The following is a 17244-nucleotide window of genomic DNA, read 5'->3' as shown; positions in this document are numbered from 1 at the left end:
GAAACAGGTTAAAAGAAAATTAATAGAAAAGATGGATCATATAAAAAGAAAACCTAAGCATAGAAGACTGGTATAGCGATGTGAATATCAAAGAAAATAGACTTAAATATAGAGTACTACTAAACATATAAATATTACTAATATAGAGAGTATTATTCCATAGTGAGAACTGGCCAATATAAATATTTATAAACCTGATAACGAAGACTTAAAACCTATAAAGCAGAAAACAACAGAATTAAAAGAAGAATTAGTTTGACAATCATTTTAATACCACTCTTTCAGAAACTAGTGGAAAAACTAGACAAAAATATTAGTGAGATTTTTGAGGATTTGAACAACATTATCAATCATTTTGACTTAATCAGTATTTGTAGAACACAACACCCAAAAACTATAGAATATATATTTTTTCAAATACACATGATACAATCACTAAGATAAACCATACGCTGGTCCATGAAACAAGCCTCAATAAATTGAAATTATACCACGTATCTTCTCTTACTACAACACAAGTAAAGTAGACATCAAAAACAAAAAGATAGGAAACCCCAGATATTTGGAAAGAAAACAGCGTAATAATCTATGGTTCAAGAAAGAAGTCACAAAGACATATAGAAAATATTTCAAATTAAAATAATAATAGATTTTACAGCTATTGCAAGTCTACTGTGTGAATATTTTGAGCAGCTTTATGCCATCCAATTTGAGAACTTGGAAAGACACAAACTACCTAAGGTCACTCAGGTAGAAATAAATAACCTTAACAGCTCTATATTTATTAAACAAATTGAATGAATAGTTATAAACTTCCAGCAAAGAAAATTGAAGACCAATTGGCTGCACTAGTGATTTGAAACAAACATTTAATGAAAAAATAATTCCAGAATATAAAAGAGGAAGAATATTTTCACACTCATATGAGGCCAGCATGATGCTAATTACATGAAATAAAAATTAAGAATGTCTCTCCTGAATATAGATATAAAAATCCTAACAAATTATTAGCAAGTAGAAGCAGCAGTAGATAATAATTTTAATATATCCTGTGGCATTTATCACATGAATGTAAAAATGGTTTGTCAGTGAAAAACAATCAAGATAACAAAATAAAATGAAATTTATCTGATTATTTCAATCGATGCCAAAGGAAGTATTTGCCAAGATTCAAAATTTGCATATGGTAAAAACATTTAGAAAATTAAGTAAAATTAATTATTTTTAAGTGAAATTCCTCAATCTGATTGAGGGTATCTACAAAAACCTTGACCTAATATTATACTTACTGAAGAAATAGTAAATGTTTTCTTTCTAGTATTGAAAAGAAGGCAAGGAAATCTGTTCTAACTGCTCTCATTTAGATTGAGCTGGTGATGCAAGCCATTTCAATAGGGCAACCAAAATAGTTAAGGTCATAAAGATTAGGAAAGAATAAGTCAAACTGTTTCTTTGAACATGACAAGACCTTTAGGTAGAAAGTCCTCAAGAATTTAGAAAACAGCTACTAGACTAATTAGTGAATTTAGAATGTCATAGGATACAAGGGAACTTTGCAAGAATCCAATTATTTTAATATATTGACAGTAAACAATTAGAAAATAAAAACATTTAAAAATCAATTTAAAATATTGTCAAAAATTCTTAGGAATAATTTTAACAAAAACCATATAAGATCAATTTCCTGATAGCAGGATATTCCTGAGAGAAATTATAGAAGACCTAAAACCATAGCACTTAAAAGAGATTAAAAAGACATTGCGACTAAATGCATTGGTTGCAAGATTTTTCTTTTTGTAAGTGGAATATATTCCAGAACAAAAAGAAAAGATTTTTCTTTCTTCTTCTTCTTTTTTTTTTTTGGCTTGTTTTGTTTTGTTTTTACTTTTGGTATAAAACACATTAATGATCAACTGGCAAATTTTGAACAAAGTCTAAAAATTAAATAATTATACTATACTAATGTTAATTTCTAATTTTGATAAATGTTCTATGGTTGGGTTTTGTTCTTCCGAAAGAAACACTGAAATATTTAGGTGCACAAGTCTATGGCCATGCCACCCTGAATAAGCCGGATCCCGTCTGATCTTGGAAGCTAAGCAGGGTCAAGCCTGGTTAGTCCTTAGATGGGAGACCACCTAGGAAGAACAGGTGCCGTAGGTGTAAAAAAATAAAAATAAAAAATAAATAAAAAGAGATTATAAACTGACAAAGTTCTTGCAATCTGTAAGGTCAAACAAGGATTGCCTCACCTAAAAATAAAATAAAAAATTAAAAAAATATTTAGGTGTACATATGCATTATGTCTCAAACAGTTCAGAAAATAAATGTGTGTATCTATGGAGATCATATTTATGTATATGTGGAGAGAGGGAGAGAGTGAGAGAAAACACAGTAAATGTTAACATTTGGAAAATCTCGGTGAAGTTATTGGAATTCTTTGCACTAATCTTGCAAGTTTTCTGTAAATGTAAAAGTACTTCAAAATAAAAAGTTAAAAAACTAATATCAAAGATAAACAATATAACTTTAGTCAATTTAATCTGCAAAAGAAATTTCAACATACCTTTCTATTCTAAAGACCACTGAAGCCACTACAATCTTGAAGAATTAGGTAGGGATGTAATAAAGCCATGGCAATTAAGATACGTAATTTTGAAATAGTCATAGAGAATTTTAAAAACAAAACAGAAGAGATAATTGAGAAATGATATATGATAGAAATAGAATAGTAGTTCAGTTGTGAAAAGATGGGCTACTCAATGAATGGAGCTTGAGACAGTAGTTATCTACATAGAAAAAAATACAATTAGTTTTATACCTTCCAATGTTGAAAACATCTGGCTCATTTAAAAAATAAAATGTGAGAAGCAGAGCTCAAAGTTTTAGAAGAAAATATCTTTTTGATTTGGGACAGAAACATTGTTCTTAAATACTATATTAAAAAAACTACAAACCATAAGGGAAAAGGCTAAGTTCAACTACACTTTCTACTGCTTCAAAGTACACCTTCCAAACATAAAAAGAAAAACCACAGGCTTAAAAGAAGATATTTAAAGATTTTAATGCTTAGAATGAATTCCAATGAATTTTTACTACTCAATAAGGGGTAAAAAAAATTACAGAAAACTGACCAGCACATGTGAGGAGGCAGATCACAGAAGAAAATTTAGTAGACAAAAAATATAGGAAAAGTGGCTCAACATCATTACTAATTAGAGAAATGTAATTAAAACCACAAAGATATGATGCCAAAAGCATAATACACAAAAAGAAAAAAAAATAAGTTAGAATTCATCAAAATCATGAACTTCTTATCTTCAAAAGACATTGTTAAGAGAATGAAAAGACAAACCTAAGATTGGGAGAAAATATTTGTATATCACATACATGATAAAGGACAAAACACAAACCAAATCAAACCACACCAAAATAAAGCAAAACAAAACAAAACAAAACTCTTAAAATTCAAAAATAGTAAAACAACCCAATTTTAAAATGGACAAAAGATTTAAAACATTTCACTGAAAAAATATACTTTTATGACAAATAACCATGTAAAAAGATCCTCAACATTGTTATTCATTATGGAAATACCAATTAAAACCACAGTGAGAAACCACTGCACACTATGAGAATGGCTAACAAAAACAATAGCAACAACGAATTGACAATAATAAGTATTGATGAGAACTCAGAGCAGCTTGGCCAGTTGTAGTGTGAAATGGTTCAGACTCTAATACTTAGAACAACCTCGTTAGAGATATATTGTTTAAAGACAGAGAAACCAAGATTCAAGAAGTTGAATTATTTGCCGAAGGGTATTCTGTTTATCACTCTGGTTAATTTAAACATTTAATGAGAGATACACGTATTTACCAGTTGGAAATTCTTTTAACCTACAAGTAATACTCAGGGTCCATAGAAATACAATTTTTTGAATGCGCTTAGAGTAAATACTTCTGGATCAAAAGTGCTTTCTCTGGCTTCTGACCATATAAACCACTGTGATTGTGTAATTTTACACTGTGATAATTAAAGGAAAAAGAATTTATCTCATCCCTCTTCATTTTAGAAACCCTAAGCTAAAGAAAGTGCTCTTAACCCTTTACCAAACAGGAGCATTGCTAAAATGAAAAAAAGGATATTATGGATATTACACTTCCCTTCTTTCTCTACTGGTTTTGACATCCTTTCTGTTTTTGCTATTCCCCTTTGGAGATTCATTTTAATTGTTAGGAACTTCAGTCAGGAATGAGATATTATACTTTGGCTAGAGGGTTAAGAAGAATCTATTACCACCAGAACAATCACTGTACAAATTGACAAAACTTACACTTATATTTTAAAATATTTTCTTACGTTTTAAGCTTTATTTGTAGGGAGTAAGATAGACAGAAATAGCAATATTTTCTCTACACATGAGAACTGGATAATATAAAAATAAAAGATAAAAGAATCTTTAGGCATTAATTCTAGCTATGTATCAACCTATTATATTCCCAAAGGAATAGATAATGCTAAACTATGGGATATGTATAAGATCCTAATTACTTTTAATTGAAAAACTTGCCATTTAGAAAAGTGAGTTAATTATACATAAATGTCACAGCAAGACCCAGAATCATACCTGTTATTTCTTATTCACATATAACCTCATCGGTTAATTAACAAAGATGTGCAATTCTGAAGTATGGAACTAAATGGTATAGAATTCATTTTATAGCATTTTGAAATTGTACCATCTATGTGATCAGAAAAAAGCTTATGTGTCTTGACACCTAAGAAACACATAATTCTATTTTAAACTTTGTTCCTCAGCACTTTTAGCCTTGAATGCTACGTTCTTGGCATAAAATTTTTATCTTGCGATGACAAAACTCATTTTTTAAAGTGTGCATTTGGGGGAAAATATCCTACTTGAAAAAGTACCCCTCTTTTCAGTCACTATGCCACTTTGACTTTTCCTAAAGGTATTTGTTCAGGTTTCAAGACCATGTCGCTGAATTTTTTTTTTTTTTTTTTTTTTTTTTTGCTTTTTTTGAACTGTAAGGGGAAGGGAATGTTATGCAAAGGTTTGCTGGGTTCCTCGGTTCCCACTGGTGACTAAACAGAAGAAAATTGATTCCTTAGGTTCAGAATCTCTAGGCTAGCTTCAGATTCTCATGTCTACATAAACCTTCATTGCTCTCTGAGACCCAAAGAATCTTAGACATAAGCACTGATGGATTATAAAATCTTTATGCAGGTGAGTCTCTCCTCCAAAAATGAGAATGAAAAAGTATGATTGTCACCACTGCTAACTGCTTTCCCACACTGCCATGTTGTAGTGTTTAGTGAATTAAATTTCTGTTAGAGACAGAACTCAATCATACTAACGCATTTAGCTGAAATTCAGTAATACCCTCAGATGATGAGCCCAAATATTGTAAAACACACAAAAAAGAGGATCCTGATGTTTATTGGGTACCACATATGCTTTCATTTAATCTGCACAACTCTAGAAAAGGAAACAACCATCAGAATCCTTGTTTTAAAGTAGGGAAAGTTGAATCTAGACGTGAGAAACAGCTTGCTCAGTACACAAAAGATCAATCTGATTGGCTTGTGTCGCATACATGGTCATCAGTTTCAGAATCCTTAAATGTTTTCTGACCAATTTTGTTTTTAAGTTTTATTTTCCTAAGAATCTTCATCTTGTCAACTTTTAAAAGATTACAGCTGTTCTAATGAAAATCACTTAAAAGAGCCTGGCGATCTCTTTCTCCTCCTAAACATTTGACAACAGAAGCCAACTCTGACTCCAAGGAATTAAAGCAGGTCAAGACCACATCCCGACAGTAGGTGAATGTTGTCAATGACATCAGTGTGAGGGACCAATTTGTCCACTGCTTGTTTCAGCCAGTCAGGGGTTTTCTACTTAATCTATAAGCAGTGGATGAAAGGATCATCCAGTTTAATTGGTTCCGAAGACTGCATTCTCTAAGGAACAGCAAGTATTGTTTGAGGTCTAATGTGAAGGGAAACAACAACCGCTGCAAATGGAAATATAACAATTTCTTGTCTCCCTTCAGGAATGTGGAGAGATTAGAGAGACTGTACCTATAATATAGTTAGACTCCTTAGACGAAAGCTACTGTGTATTTTCCAACCTCCTTTTCCTGCTTAAGTACTGCTGTCAGTGCTGAAAATAGTACAGGATTTAAGGCTAAATTTCTAGCCTTGACTCCTGGCTCTGCTTACAATTACTTATGAGACTTTGGGCAAGTTATTTAAAACCTTTTTTGTTTTTTGTTTCTACATCTTCGAAATGAATGTTTTAATACAGACATAATAGGGTAATTTTGAGAGTTGAATGAGTAAAAGCATATGAAAATGAATGGTAAGCCATAAAAAGTATACACGTAGTCATTTTATACTCATGTATCACTAGAAATTTAAAATTATATTCATATAGCAATATAGCAGTGGTTCCCAAAGTGTGATCCATGGAAACCTAATGCCAGAGATATTCTATGAAAAGTAGGTTTGAGGTTTTTCTTGGCACGTTTATTATTCCCAGCATAGTCATTGAGCCTTGCTAGATGCTCTCCTTGGTCAATAATGAATGTGTATTATCAACTTCTGTTTCACGAGGCTCACAGTCACACAACATACCTTACTTTGGTCTCTCTGTACTCAACTCCAGTTTTAAAAGTATATGTGCTGCCTCTCCTGGCTGGATCACTTCATACACCAGTGCATTCTTTTCTCTTGAACCTCCACCTACACCATGGCACATTTCTCCTCTAGGTGTGTACATATTGTACAAGGAATAATAATAGATATAAAACAATTTTTTTCCTTAGTCTTGGAAAAAGAAGTAAAAAAAAGCAACTAAAGTGCAGTCTATTGATTTTTTTTTAATTAAAACAACTCAGTTCATTGTTGGCTTCTTTTTTCATAAAATTTTTGATAATTGTCTCTAAAGTTGTTCTTCAGAAACTTTTCTAATGTCTCTTATTTCCCCAAGTCTCTTTAATCTAATGTTTTCCATGTGAGTTTGAAAGTTATACATCTTTAGGATCAAGATCTTTTTTTTTTTTTTTTTTTATCTTTTGAAAAATATATGCCTGTTTCTGAAACTAACCTGGCAACCCTTCAGAGGTGGGACAAATCTTGAAGGCTAGAAAAGATGTTTTTTCATTTTTGTATTGAAAATTCAATACTCTGGCTTGAACTTACTGTGGCTCCGTCACATGTTTACTATTCTGAGGGTGAACTGTATGGCTCATGCACAATGCCACATCCAACGTTCTACAAACAGGTTCTACTTGGGGCAACTATTTGACATAAAACATGTTTCAATTTTAGAGTCATAGGATTTTAGATCTGCAAGTCCACTGGGCTTATTACAATGTATATCAAGAAAGATCTTGCATATTTTTAACACTTTTCTTCTGAGATCTACTGAAGTTTTAGTGTGTCTCTTGTGAGTTGCAATTAGGAAGTGGAGAAAGAAGAGTTGGGAAATCTGAGGTTAGGTTCAGCTAATATATAGATCCATACGAGGCAGGCCTTTATTGATTCCTTAATTTATATATCTATTTACTTCATTTAATCATTCATTTATTTTTTAAGCACCATTTTGTGCAAAACATTAGGGAGGGTTTGGTATCACTTAGGTCCAGAACAGCCTATTTGTTGCTCACTTAGTGCCGTTAGCCCTATTCCTGCTCCTGGGGCAGAATCAGACACAAAACCCTTTCTCCAGAGGCCTTCTGTGAATTCTTATTATGATGTTCCTGTAGCCATTCCACTCAGTAAATTGTAATGTGAGAAAAAAAAAATTGACTACCTCTGACTCAGGGGGTAATTTTCATAATATGTGTTATTGAGCCACCACGCTAAGCATTTCACTTGGTTCATCTCAATTTATCTCCAGAACAACCATATAAAATAAGTACTGTTATTATTCTTAAAAATAAGGGTCCCAGGCTTAAAGAGGTTCAATACCTTAACTATAGTCTTGCCAATATAGCTGAGGCTGAATCCAGGCAGTCTGAATCTAGAACCAATGCTCTGAAAGACAGTGCTGAGACTTTTCAAATACAAGAATATCAACAGAGAAACACACGAGTTCATCTACAGATGGCATTAGTAAAAATAGCATTGACAAAAATGTTGAGTCCCACTTACAACTATGACATTCAAAACCTGCATGACTCTAAAAAATTACAATGGCAATAAATTACCTATATCATAGGATTTGAGGAAAGATTAAAGTGAGATAAATCAAATAGCATACATATATGGGAGAGTTAGTAGAGTAAATTACCTATAATGAGCATCAACCAATAAATATTGGGTTGTTCTCTTTCTTTCCTAAAGGATATACAAAAAGAGCGAGATATTCCTATCTTTCCCCTGTCTTTTAACTCTCAGTTTAGAAAATAAGATCATTTTTCCTCCTTGTGGATATTTTTGGTTTTGGGATAGAGCTCTTGTGCCCAACTGGGATGATATAAGAAATAGTCTGCTCCATGGAGGACAAGAATAAGGCTTATCATCCCTATAGAAGAGTCATAATGACCATGATAGATTTTTTCTCTTTTTCCTAGAAGACTTAATACCTATAAAATATAGACTTTTCTGGGTTGAGTATAGTTGATGCTGTTGCTTTCCTTTACATTTTAGCAAAAATTGAAATTTTGATGATTTCATAGGGTTCAGAAATAGAATGTACTGGTGTATGGAAACTTAGATGATATCAATATGGAAGAAAAGTAGAGAAAATAAAGGTGACAAAGGGTCAAGTCAAACATGTAACTTGCTTCTGGTCATATCCATGGTTGGTCCTGCAACATAGTTGCTCACTCTGAGGATATAATGAATGATTTCAAGGTATACATGCTTTTTTGGGGAATAACAGTCTGGGTACAAAGATATGAACTGTGCAGTATTTGATAGTTGTAGATAAAAAAGAAGAGGATTAGTCTGTGGTTTTACTTAAATGAAATATATTGATATGTTAATATATTAAATGAAATAATATGCTTTAAAATAATGCCTCATTTTGAATCTGACATAGTTTTAAAAAATAGCTTCCTACTGCCAGGCTTCTGAAACAGACAGCCTTGGGCTATGCCTATGGGAAATGACTTCATATTGATAGTCACCCCTGTATCCCATCAAGACCAATAAATGACCCAATGGTCTAGGAGTTTTATAGTGGGTGATTTCAACCCTAGTAATTATGAAAGATTGTGCAAAAAAGAAACAAAACTTACCACTAAACAAATCATCATTAGTCAGAAACATTTCCTGAATGTTGAAGTAATCTTAGTGAGAGGTATTTACCATTAAAGAAAGGATGGGTGAATGACACTTAAAGTAATAAAACATGGGTTTGAATGCCAGTTTTTCCATTTCATATCAGCGTGAGCCTATATTATTAATCCCTTTAGACCTTTATTTGTAAAACAGGTATATTAATACTTATCCTGATTATTGAGAAGACTAAATTAGATGAGTATGTGAATATACGTGGTATACTAAGAAGGTATATTCTGGCACTTTCAGCTAAATGGCACTTGAATATTTCTGGTCTATCCCAGGGATATCTAGTATAGAAGTATATAAGACATTTTCTATGATCTCATCACGGCCTGGGTAAAAGAGCTTTTCCAGGCAACTGAGTTCAGAAAACATATGGTTGGCTCTAGTTCTGTCTTTAGGTGGCATTTTCACAGAGAACTACAAAGCTAAATCTATATGGCATTGTCATTGAGACCACTCCTTGTTGTCAATGGGAAGCTCAGTGGTTCTACCAATTCTCTTCCTAGTAAGAGAGGCTGCAATTGTAATGAAGACGCTGAACCAGGAGCCAGGAGATAAGAGTTTGCAAATCATAAAAAGCTTCTTTGGACCTGTAATTTTCTCACTTAAAAGTGAGGGATAGAGAGAAATGGTGACAGAGAATGTTCTCCAATCTACTTTTTAGCTCTTTGACTCTCTTATTCAATCTTGATTCTACTTGACTGGCCTAACTCCTCATTTTTCTACTCCCCCCCTTTTTTTAAATATCTCTATAGTATTGAACATTTTGTTATCCTTGTTTTGTTATTTAAGATCTTAACTTTTTTAAGAGAAAGAATCCTATAAAAATGTGAAATAAAATGCTATAGCTATTTTTAAGGCAATCTTGTTCCAAAAATATTATATTGTGGCTAAGACTATATAGAGATTCTCTCGGTATCATTTCCCATGTGACCTTGTATAAAAATTTAATTATTTATTTCAATTATGTGTTTAAGTAAAAAAAGTGTTCCTTTAAATGTGTAATCCCCTAATGAAGATTACTGGAGTTTTAAAAATAAGCCTTTCCTAGCCAGTTATCTTGCTATTTTCTTTTGCGATATTCAAAAGATATTCAAGCTTTTTTACTCTAGAGGTCAGTATAATGTTAAAAATGGAAGACTTTTTTTCATGGTAAGATCTTAAAAACAAGGTCTTTAAATCTGAATCTCACATAAAACTGAAAAAAAAAAATTGTCTAGCCACAAAAAGTCCCCTGCAAAATGACGATAATCTGAAACAGAATGTCCAGGGGGAATTAAACAATGATTGAGGTTGATGACTTAATTACACGCACAAAATGCTTTCCCAAAGTTATATAATCTTGGGAACAACAACATACGAGGATCAGAAGGTGAAAAACAATGTAAGAAAAAGACAAAACAAAAGGAAGTCATGAAGAAACGTAAGACAGAGTGGCCACAAATATTTAAGATCATTTTGAGAGTCACTTGGCAGATTCTAAGATACTAACATGGTGCTTAAATGATAGTGACAAGAGGATGGAAGAAGGAAATGCCTGCGTTTACACTGGGAATATGTACACTTTGCACAAACTACTTGTCTTCTCAAACCCCTATTCAACCCCTACCTCTCCCTCTCTGCCAATGACTCTGCCTCCTTCTTCATCGAGAAAACTAAGGCCACAACTATGACAGACTCTGAGTCCCTCTCAAATACAACCCTACAGGCTGGTTTATATCTGTCATCAAACTCACTTCCACTCTCTAGTTTCAGAAGAAAGAATGCCCCACTTTTTGTTGGAATCTAAACCTTGTCAATGCTTAATACTCCATCTCTTCCATGGTCTGCCAAGACTTGCTCCATTAGACATCCAGCTTTTCCAATTAAATTTTAACTCTTTTTTTCCTAGCTCATTCTCCTCATCCTATCAACATGTTTGAGAATTTCTTATTTAAAAAAAGAAAAAGAAAATATAAGAAAACAAGAAAAATTCTTATTTTTGCATCTCTTTTGGTCCTCTAGTTCTCTGGTAAAAATAATCTGTAATCTCTTCTAATTTACTTTTCAACCCACTGTGGTCTAATGTTTGGCTTCACTATTTTTCTGAAATTGGCCGTACTGAGTGACCAATGACTTCTTAATTGATGAATCCAATGTATATTTTTCCATCATTGGTTTATGGGACTTTTCCTCTGCATTTGGCATTCCATATTATATCTTTCCTTTTGAACTTTCTAATCCTTTTTTCTTTGGTGACATTTTATTCTCTTCTCCTACCTATGCACCTGTGGCCTATGTGGGCTGTTTTTCATCCACTGACCACTTACCTACTAGAATCCTCAAGTCACTCCCATATTTGAAATTCTTAGTGGTTCCTTACTATCAGATAAAACCAAGCCTTTTAGCACAGCACAGCAGGCATTCTATAATATGATACCTTGCCTAAAATAGTACTTGAAGCATAAAATTATAAATGTTTACAAAATAAAAAATTGTAACAATGAATATAATTCTTAAATTTTTAGAGTTTTTATTACCCTGTTTTGGTGTTTCTGTGTGTTTGTATAAATTTGGGCTATGCATCACAATTTTGGCTTGGACAAATTAAGTCTCTGAAAGTTTGGCTTATACAATAAAATAAGGCTATAGTAAAGGATGCTAATCTACCAACTTAATATATGAAATTCTTTATTTTAGCATATGGGTTTTCTTTGGAGAATTTACCTCCTATAAAAACACATGGCTAAGGTTTAAATGTGGAATTTACTTTTGCTATGATATTCTAAGTATAGTGGATCTCATTTACTCTTGATTAAAAGTAAAGAACTAATAATGTTGTATTTATTCAGCCTTTTTTTTCATTAAGCCAAGAATGTGGTATCTACTTTCACATAGGGTTCAGTATCTATCACAACTACTCAACTCTGCCCTGTGCAAAAACAATTATTGACAAAATATAAAAAATGTGAGTAGCTGTGTTCCAATAAAACTTTATTTATGAATATTAAAATTTGCATTTCATATATATTATGTCACAATATATTATTCCTTTAAAATTTTTTTTCAGCTATATAAAATAGTAAAAGAAATTTCTAGCCTGATAATCTACAATAGTGGTCAATGGCCAGGTGGGTGTTGAAATAAAGTGGCCTGAAATTAAACATGAACTGTAATAAATGCCAAAACTTTGATTTAGCTGTTTAAGGTTTCTTGGTTTCTTTAGCTTTAAAATAGGACTGATAATATCTATTACAGTGTTTTGGTGAGAATGGAAGGATAACACATGCGGATATGTGGACTCAAGATGTGTTCCTAATAATTGAAAAAGTCCACATCTCAATTATTTATGTCTTACCAAAATCATGGTAATTCTTGGCGGAGTAAATAAATGTCCATTTTCCTTTAGTGTCAATAGCAATAGACTATTTAATATAATTAGATCCATTATGCTTTTCTGAGTGTCCCTCAGCATTCACACGTAGATGATATTGAACTCTTTTCATGTTTTTCATCCTGCAGTATTCTCCTGGTTCTTTGGAAAATAATTTTTTGGGTGATTTATGGGATATGAAAAAAAATTACTAGAAAAGTTTACAACTTCACATTTGGTTTAGAGTAATGGAACGGTCAACAGTATTTTTTTTTTTTGAATATTTTGAAGGGTTTGCTTTACATTTCAAAAAGTAATTGGAATCTTTATAATTTTTTGAAATGTTTTCAGATATTGTTAAGCTTTAAAAATAAATTTATAAAAGTGTTTTGAACAACCAGTTTATTTAGAAGCAGTGAGATGGCAACACCTGATTTGCCAGCCAATTTTCAAGGCTGGAAATCTGGGAGCTAGGGAAAAACACTGTCTTTGGGGGTAAATCTTAAAACTGGGAACCTTTCCAACTTGTAGGCACTACTTACTATTCAGACCGTTTTCATAGAAGGTACACTCTATTTGGAGCGCAATGGGGGCGAAGGAGGAAGCAGCAAAAGGCTGATTTCTCCTATTTCTTGTTATTCTTCATGTCATGTTTCAGAGTGAAGGGGTGGATGGGAGAGAGCAGCATCTCTCCTGATACCACCTCCCTCCCTTGAGCCCCCCACCAAGATTCACTGGCAGTCCTGTGGGATGAGGTTTTATCATGGTTATCCTAGCCACCTTCTATCTGGCTAAAGTCATTTTATCTAAATATTTCCAAGGCGCCTATCTCTGCAGTATTGAAGTGCTCAATTAGATATGGGCTAAGTCTTTGTAGCATGTCAGTGTGCACTGCTGAACAGCTGCTGCATTCCAACAGAGGGTGAAGTCATGTCTATATATAGAGCATGGCAAGCTGTTTGGAACAGTGGCAGATTTAAGCAGTCAAATACATACCTGAGCTATAAATCAGTCACCTGCCCAGAGTGATGGAACAATCTTGAAAAAAATCCCTACTTCCTTTAGGGGCAAGTTGCAGAGGGGCTACAATGCCTTTGTTTAAACTTTTTTTTTTTTTTTTTCCTATAGCTTATAACTTCTCTTTAGAAGCACTTTTTTATGTCAACTCCACAACTAGTGAAATCATTATTTACAAAAGTGGCTTTATTTTCTTCTGTGATTTTCTATTATAATTTGTAATTTGTTTGTTGGTAGGGAGTTCATATATCTTAGCTAGTATCCAGGACATTGTCACTTATTAAATATAGTTGTTAATTATAACAACTATATTTAATAAGTGACAATGGAATTAAGCCACTGTGCACCTACTCATTGAATGCCTGTGTTCCCTGTTAGATTATAAGCTCCTTGCTCCTGGCACATAGTACTTGAATAAATACACAAATATTGAGTGTTATGACCATTTATAATCCCTCATGGAGGATGATGCTATGGTGTCCACCAAAAGGCCATCCTTCTTGTTCCTTCCAAAGTGATCTGAGAAAGATGTGAAAATTTATTTTCTAGATTTATTCTTGGCTTGGTTCTCAGAGGGCTATGGCTAGCAGTGTGATGTTTGACATTTGGCACTGGAAAGATCCCAGGGGGTCATCTAGTTCTCCATCTCATTTGATTGAGCATACGTTGCTTTAATTTGGAGTCAAAGCCAGGATGAATGGTTAATTGTACAAAGATACTTAGGCACAGAAACAAGATGGATTTGCCATCAGAGGTTCTGAAGTTTCATCCTGGCTCAACCACCTGCTAACAGTACTAACCTGGGAAAGTCACAAAAGCCTAATGTGCCTTAGTTTCTTCATTTAACAAATGGAGATAATAATCCTTGCCCTGTTTCCCTCACAGGGTCCTGGGGGAGGCTCTCTTACAAGAATGTGTCTAAAAATGCTATGCAAATTATGCCATTCTTAGACATGAAAGGTATATTCTTATTTTCGTTATCCCTATTTTAACAGTCAGGGAGGGGCAGAAAGCCACATTAGCATCCTTCCTCTGGCCACCTGGAGGCAACAGCTTCTTCTTTGCCATTTCTGCCTTTAGTGATTATAATGATCTGTCAAGTGGGAAGACGGATGACAAAGGGATGGGGGAGAGTCAGCTTTCTGGCTTCTTGATGTTGCAAATCACTGGAGCAGATGGTCACTGTGACTTCCCCTCAGCCCTCTTCATTCTGCCCCTCTGCAGGTAGTGATTCCATCTCATTTGACATAATCAGAAGCCACTGAAGGTCAAATGGTACCCAAATGAAGAACACCAGAAGAAAACACTTCACTATGGCCAATGCTATCCTTATCCCACAGATCTGTTATAAGCTATTAAAGCCAGAACACATCTATGGGAAGATAAATTACTTCCTCGGGATATATGCTGTCCTTGCTATCACAGCTCAGATCCCTCAATAATGAATTTAGAAAATGACCTTTGATTTCTGTGAGGCAAGTGGCATGCAAACTCTTGTCTAGAGCTGATTTGTGGGACACACCTAGTTTTTCATTGATTAGTCATTAAACAGAGTCAGAGCAATCTAAGCATGTTACCAGGAATGTGAATCAAGGAGCCCAGAGCTAAGAAGACCTCCCTGGATGAACAACTTTCTTAAGTCCGTTACAAAATTCTGCCATAGGTCATAAAACTCTGTTCTCAGAATAGAGAATAACCTTAAGTAGGTAAATGCCTTGCTAGTGCTAATATGTCTTCGTTTAAGTTCCCCCAAGGCTTAGATGGCAGCTTAAGTCCTCTTGGTCTCTTAATTTTTCTCTTGTCCACCTCCTTCATTATTCAGCCTGTGTTGGTCCTTCTAAGTCACCGAAATTGCTGGTCTGACAGCCAGCTACAGAAAGAAGGGTAGGAAATGAGCTGATTACCTATTAACTTCAGCCTAAATTAGGTCTTCATGTTGCTTTAAAATTCATCTTTCTCTCTCATGCATCCCTCCTAGGTTTCCATGTTCTCTCTATAAAAAGGCAATGTGACACATTCCTTTGCCAAGGCATGGATGTTGGGAACTCAGAGTTTTTATTCAATCATGGTGCTGAGTTCCTGTCTGGCCTTGGATATGCTATTTTACATTTCAAATGTTCCATCTGTAAATGCGGAATGATAATTCTTCCCCATCTCACAGGGAGTTAGGAGATAATGGATTATTTTAAAGAGCTTTGGAGATACCGGGTGCTAAATTATTGTACTCTCTCTGAATGGTTTACGTATACGGGGAAGAGTTGAAGCTGAAACATCCACCAGTAGACCTGTTTCCACATCAGGTCCTTAAGGTTCATTTTCCAAAGCGCTCACTGAGTGATGATGCTCGACATGTCTAGTAATAAAAGGAATCTGGGTCATTAACTTGAATTGTCGAAATTGTGCAGTTCTTTATTCCTTGTCCTATTTTATTTTATGAGAACACAATTTTAAACCATTATATCAGTAGAGATTCCATTTTATAATAAACATGCCTCAGAAGAACTATTTTATCATAAAATGTGCTATGTTTTATCTTAAGATGATAGCTAGTGGTTCAGATAAGAGAATCCCCAGCTAACGTAAACTTTTTAAAGCAAACTATAATTATCTTTGAGGTTTACCACTTCTCTGACACTGACGGAATCTCTGAGATAGGGAATTTCACCTCAATTTGGATACATTTTATACAGATTATTCTATTTGTTGACCAAATAGATATTGAATTTTTATGATGAGTCAGGCCCTAGGTTAGGGCACAGATATAAATATCTCTATCACACGCATTGTTTCTATCACAGAGGACTTTATAATGTTGAAGAAGCATAGACATTTGATGATAACTAAAATGCAAAGTGAGATATAAGCAAGGGCATGTATGAACACAAATGAGGGTGATTATTGCCTTGGAGAGTCAAAAGTGATTTCTCAGACATTGGAGGCATTTAAATTGGAACTTTAAGAGAAGAGTGTTTTACCAGGTAAAGAAAAAAGGCTGAAAAATAAAAGAGTATTCTTTGCAGAGAGTGTAATAAGCACACTGAATGTTTTAAGTTCACCATTTTGCGACAAAAAAATGAGAGAATGGTGTGTAGATTTATCTATGAGTTTTGCTTAGACATTCTGGAAGAGGCTCGTTCATCTGTATTGATTCAAAGTTAATACCTCTTGCAGGAAGAGCTCCTCTTTTGCAAGTGTCTTGCTACACAAAGCTTACTTGGCACCTCATGTAGCTCTCATGGGTGGGGGTGGGGTGGGGGAAGGGGCTGTTGAGGATTCACATATCTCACAATGGTCCAGAATTGCTCTCCCTCACCCCTTGTGCCTTCTGGTGATGACTGGTTCACCTCTTCTCAGGAAGCCCACACTCCCCTAGCTTAAAGATCATGTGTGAATGGAGGTAGCAGGGAGCATTAGAGGTCTTTGGAAACACTAAAGACCTCTTTGGCGTGGAGGACATGAGAGAGCTACCAAAATATCATAACATTACATGATTATCTCCAGACTTCATTCGTCTCCTAGAGCCAGATATTGCAGAGATTGTTTAGGTAGCCTTCTGC

General features: G+C 34.1%; 1 pseudogene; it reads left to right on the top strand.

Annotated features, from left to right (window-relative positions):
• Window positions 1–2044: 2044 nt before the first annotated feature.
• LOC118601970 lies at window positions 2045–2163 on the top strand (annotated as a pseudogene).
• The last annotated feature ends 15081 nt before the right edge of the window (window positions 2164–17244 follow it).

The sequence above is a fragment of the Rousettus aegyptiacus genome, unplaced genomic scaffold, assembly GCF_014176215.1.
Source record: "Rousettus aegyptiacus isolate mRouAeg1 unplaced genomic scaffold, mRouAeg1.p scaffold_m13_p_4, whole genome shotgun sequence".
Classification (NCBI taxonomy): Eukaryota; Metazoa; Chordata; class Mammalia; order Chiroptera; family Pteropodidae; genus Rousettus; species Rousettus aegyptiacus.
This window is presented reverse-complemented; position numbering and strand designations above follow the sequence as displayed.